Below are 6,424 nucleotides of genomic sequence, written 5' to 3'. Positions count from 1 at the left end.
CCCCGGAGGGAACTGTCGCCGAGAGAATAGCTCTACTGGAGCCCTAGATTGGTTCTGCCAAGGTTCCGCCTCGTGGCGGCGGAGTCTCGTCCCGAAAGGTTGCTTCTGATTTTTTTCTCATCGAAAGACTTCATATAGGAGAAGATGGGCATCGGAGAGCCACCAGGGGGCCCACGAGGTAGGGGGGCGCGCCCAGGGGGGAGGGGCGCGCCCCCCACCCTCGTGAGCAGGGTGTGGGCCCCCTGGCCTTCATCTTTGGCGACGATTTTTCTTTATTTATTTTAAGATATTCCATGGAGTTTCAGGACTTTTGGAGTTGCGCAGAATAGGTCTCCAATATTTACTGCTTTTCCAGCCAGAATTCCAGCTGTCGGCATTCCCCCTCTTCATGGCAAACCTTGTAAAATAAGAGAGGATAGCCATAAGTATTGTGACATATCGTGAAATAACAGCCCATAATCCGATAAATATCGATATAAAAGCATGATGCAAAATGAATGTACCAACTCCCCCAAGCTTAGACCTTGCTTGTCCTCAAGCGAAAAGCCGATAACAATAAATATGTCCTCATGTTTAGAAGTAGAGGCATCGATAAAAATAAAATACAGACATGAAGGCATCATGATTATTTTCATAACAGCAACATATATAGATTTGTCATATGATTACTTATGTTCAAGTGATGATTCTTTCACAAAGCCAAAGTATGAATCATAAACCTTATTGAGCACCAACAAATTATACCCTCAGTCATTGAAGCAATTGCAATTTATCATAACATCAGAAAGAGTCTATGTCAGAGCTTAAAAGCAAGTCCACATACTCAACTATCACTTCGTCCTTCATAATTGCTAACACTCACGCAATACTTATGGTTACGGAGTTTTAACCGGACACAGAGAAAGATAGGGGCTTGGAGTTTTGCCCCACAACCTTTTACCTCAAGGGTAATGTCAACAATAATAATTCATGCTCCCCCACATCCAATTAGATATATATATATCATGTTCTTTCCAACATGCTGAGCTTGCCAAAGGATAAAATGAAAAAGGAAAGGTGAAAATCACCGTGACTCTTGCTTAAAGTAGAGGATAATAATAAAAGACAGGCCCTTCGTAGAGGGAAGCAGAGGTTGCCATGCGCTTTTATGGTTGGATGCACAAAATCTTAATGCAAAAGAACGTCACTTTATATTGCCCCTTGTATGTGAACCTTTATTATGCAGTCCGTTGCTTTTATTGCGTCCACAACAAGTTCATAGAAAGCTTATTTCTCTGCACTAATAAGTCATGCATATTTAAAGAGCAATTTTTATTGCTTGCACCGATGACAACTTACTTGAAGGATCTTACTCAATCCATAGGTAGATATGGTGGACTCTCATGGCTAAACTGGTTTAAGGGTATTTGGAAGCACAAGTAGTATCTCTACTTGGTGCTGAGAATTTGGCTAGCATGAGGGGGAAAGGCAAGCTCCACATGTTAGAGGAACCATGACAACATACTTTATCTCAGATGTAAGAAAACATAACTCATTATGTTGTCTTCCTTGTCTAACATCAACTCTTTAGCATGTCATATTTTAATGAGTGCTCCCAATCATAAAAGATGTCAATGATAATATATCTATATGTGAAACCTCTCTCTCCTTATTACTTCCTATTAATTGCAACGATGACCAAAGCTATATTTGCCAACTCCCAACAACTTTTAATCATCATACCCTTTCTATGTGAAGTCATTACTTTCAATAAGACCAATATGAACACTTTGTTTCTTTTTATTCTTTTCTTTATTCACCCAAGATCATGGCAAAGTAATCAAACCCTTGACTCAACACTAATCTTTATTATATAGCTCACGGACTCGATTACAAAGAAAGATCATAAAGCAAAGCTCAAAACTAGATCATGCCATGACTTTATTCTACTAAATCAAGATACTACTAATAGGATCGAACTAAGAAAAACGGTAAATGTAGAAGTTGTGATGGTGATACGATACCGGGGCACCTCCCCCAAGCTTGGCAGTTGACAAGGGGAGTGCCCATACCCATGTGGTTATATCTCCTTCTTTGTTGTTGGCGGTGGAGGTGTTGTTGATGATGGAAGCTTGTCGTCCACCTTCCATGGCATAGGCTCACCCTCATAGAAGGATGATCGAGTCTCCGGAATCCTCAAATATGCAACGGAAATAGCTCGAAACGAAAACAGAGGATATTTGCGTGATACGGGAGTCAAAACCTTCAGGAGAATATATAATGAATTTTTATCGACCAAAATACATATCGTGCAAGAAAACAGAGTCCGGAGGGCACACGAGGTGCTCACGAGGTAGGGGGGCGTGCCTAGGGGGTAGGGTGCGCCCTCCACCCTCGTGGAGGCCTCGTGTCCTCCCCGGACTGCTACTTATTTTTCTATTTTTCTAAATATTCCAAAACGGAGAAATATTGCCTTAAAAATTTGTTTTGGAGTCGGTTTACTTACCGTACCACATACCTATTCCTTTTCGAGGTCTGGAACATTCTCGAAAGTGTCCCTTATGTATTCCTCCGGGGTTACGGTTTCAATAACATTAGTTTCAACATTTATAGGATTACCTGAGATATAGTGTTTGATTCTTTGACCGTTCACCACCTTCGGAATTGTGCCTGCAAAGTTGTTGATTTTTATGGCACCGGAACGATAGACCTCCTCGATAACGTAAGGACCTTCCCATTTGGAGAGAAGTTTTCCTGCAAAAAATCTTAAACGAGAGTTGTATAGTAATACATAATCACCTACATTAAACTCACGCTTTTGTATTCTTTTGTCATGCCATCTTTTAACTTTTTCTTTAAATAACTTGGCATTTTCATAGGCTTGGGTTCTCCATTCATCAAGTGAGCTAATATCAAATAACCTCTTCTCACCGGCAAGTTTGAAATCATAGTTGAGCTCTTTAATAGCCCAATATGCCTTATGTTCTAATTCGAGAGGTAAGTGACATGCTTTTCCATAAACCATTTTATACGGAGACATACCCATAGGATTCTTATATGCAGTTCTATAGGCCCATAACGCATCATCAAGTTTCTTGGACCAATTCTTTCTAGACCTATTAATAGTCTTTTGCAAAATTAATTTGAGCTCTCTATTACTCAATTCTACTTTACCACTAGACTGCGGGTGATACGGAGATGCAATTCTATGATTAACGTCATATTTAGCAAGCATTTTACGGAAAGCACCATGAATAAAGTGTGAACCACCATCGGTCATTAAATATCTAGGGACTCCAAACCTCGAAAAATAACTTCCTTAAGCATTTTAATAGAAGTGTTATGATCAGCACTACTAGTTGGAATAGCTTCTACCCACTTAGTAACGTAATCAATAGCAACTAAAATATGTATATATCCATTAGAGGCAGGAAAAGGTCCCATATAATCAAAGCCCCAAACATTAAATGGTTCAATAACAAGTGAATAATTCATAGGCATTTCTTGACGTCTACTAATATTACCAATTCTTTGACATTCATCACAAGACAAAACAAACTTACGGGCATCCTTGAAGAGAGTACGCCAATAAAAACCAGATTGCAATACCTTATGTGCAGTTCTATCTCCAGCGTGGTGTCCTCCATAAGCTTCGGAGTGACACTTGCGTAGGATCTGTTCCTGTTCATGCTCAGGTACACAACGTCTAATAACACCATCTACTCCTTCTTTATAAAGATGTGGATCATCCCAAAAGTAATGTCTCAAATCATAATAGAACTTTTTCTTTTGTTGGTATGTGAAGCTAGGTGGTATAAATTTAGCAACAATATAATTAGCATAATCAGCATACCAAGGAGTGCTACGAGAAGTACTTATGACATTTAATTTCTCATTAGGAACTCTATGATCAATAGGTAGTGGGTCATCAAGAACATTCTCTAGCCTAGACAAGTTGTCTGCAACGGGGTTCTCAGCTCCTTTTCTATCAACAATATGTAAATCAAATTCTTGAAGCAAAAGAACCCATCTAATAAGTCTAGGTTTAGCATCTTTCTTTTCCATAAGATATTTAATAGCCGCATGATGGGTGTGAATGGTTACTTTAGAATCAACAATATAGGGTCTGAATTTATCACAGGCAAACACAACTGCTAAAAGTTCCTTTTTGGTAGTAGCATAATTTTTTTGAGCATTGTCTAGAGTCTTACTAGCGTAATGGATAACATTTAACTTCTTATAAACTCTTTGCCCTAGAACAGCACCTACAGCATAATCACTAGCATCACATATAATTTCAAAGGGTAAATTCCAATCAGGTGGCTGAACAATAGGTGCAGAGACTAATGCTTTCTTAAGTATTTCAAATGCTTCTACACAATCATCATCAAAGACAAATGGTACATCTTTTTGTAATAAATTAGTTAGAGGCCGAGAAATTTTTGAGAAGTCCTTAATGAACCTCCTATAAAATCCGGTGTGACCAAGGAAACTTCTTATACCTTTGATGTCATTGGGACATGGCATCTTTTCAATAGCATCAACCTTGGCTTTATCGACTTCAATACCTCTTTCAGAAACTTTGTGCCCCAAGACAATACCTTCATTAACCATAAAGTGGCACTTTTCCCAATTCAAGACAAGATTAGTTTCTTCACATCTCTGCAAAACTCGATCAAGATTGCTCAAGCAATCATCAAAAGAGGATCCATAGACGGAAAAGTTGTCCATGAAAACCTCACAAATATTTTCACAAAAATCAGAGAATATAGCCATCATGCATCTTTGAAAGGTAGCAGGTGCATTACATAAACCAAAAGGCATACGTCTATAAGCAAAAGTAGCAAAAGGGCATGTAAAAGTAGTCTTTGATTGATCTTTAGCCGACACAGGTATTTGAGAAAAACCAGAGTAACCATCTAGAAAGCAATAATGTGTATGTTTGCATAGTCTTTCTAGCATTTGATCAATAAAAGGTAAGGGGTAATGATCTTTCTTAGTAGCTTTATTTAGTTTGCGGAAATCAATTACCATCCTATAACCTGTGATAATTCTTTGCGGGATCAATTCATATTTATCATTAGGGACAACAATAATACCTCCCTTCTTAGGGACACAATGGACAGGACTTACCCACTGACTATCAGCAACGAGATAAATTATACCTGCTTCCAGAAGCTTGAGTATTTCTTTTCTTACCACTTCTTTCATTTTAGGATTCAAACGTCGTTGAGGATCAAGAACTGGTTTGGCATCCGCTTCCAAATTTATTTTATGTTGACATAGAGTGGGACTAATGCCCTTAAGATCATCAAGAGTATATCCAATAGCGGCACGGTGCTTCTTTAGAGTTTTCAATAATCTTTCTTCTTCATGCTCTGAAAGGTTAGCACTAATAATAACAGGATATATTTTCTTTTCATCAAGATAAGCATATTTAAGATTATCAGGCAACAGTTTGAGCTCAAACACGGGATCACCCTTGGGTGGAGGAGGATGCCCTAGGATTTCAACAGGCAAATTGTGTTGCAGAATATGTTCCTGTTTAAATAATACTTCATCTATTTCCCTTCTTTCATTCATGAACATCTCATTTTCATGGTCTAGCAAATAGTGTTCTAAAGGATCACTAGGAGGTATGGCAATAGAAGAAAGACCAATAATTTCATTCTTACTAGGCAATTCTTCCTCACGATGTTGTTTACTAAATTTAGAGAAATTAAACTCATGAACCATATCATCCAAGCCAACAGTAACAACATTCTTTTTGCAGTCTATCGTAGCATTAACAGTAGTCAAGAAGGGTCTACCAAAAATAATGGGACAAAAGCTATCTTGTGGAGAACCAAGAACAAGGAAATCAGCGGGATATTTGGTTTTTCCACACGAGACTTCAACATCTCTAACAATTCCCATTGCAGATATAGTATCTCTATTGGCAAGTTTAATTGTAACATCAATATTTTCTAACTCAGCAGGTGTGATATCATGCATAATTTCTTTATATAAGTCAATGGGTATAACACTAGAACTAGCACCCATATCACATAAGCCATGATAACAATGATCTCCTATTTTAACAGAAATAACAGGCACGCCTACCACAGGTCTATGTTTATCTCTATCACAGGGTTTAGCAATTCTAGCAGTTTCACCAGAGAATTGAATGACATGCCCATCAATATTATCAGACAAGAGATCTTTAACAATAGAAATATTAGGTTCTACTTTGACTTGCTCAGGAGGTGTATAAGTTCTAGTATTGCCTTTACGAACAACAGTTGAAGCTTTAGCATGATCCTTTACACTAGCAGGGAAAGGTGGTTTCTCAACATAAGAGGTGGGAACAATAGGATCATTATAAGTGATGGTCTTTTATTCAACTTTAATAGGTGCAGCTACTTTTACTTCTATGGGAGGATGATATTTAAACCACTTCTCCTTG

Source organism: Triticum aestivum, chromosome 3B, assembly GCF_018294505.1.
Source record: "Triticum aestivum cultivar Chinese Spring chromosome 3B, IWGSC CS RefSeq v2.1, whole genome shotgun sequence".
NCBI lineage: Eukaryota > Viridiplantae > Streptophyta > Magnoliopsida > Poales > Poaceae > Triticum > Triticum aestivum.
This window is presented reverse-complemented; position numbering follows the sequence as displayed.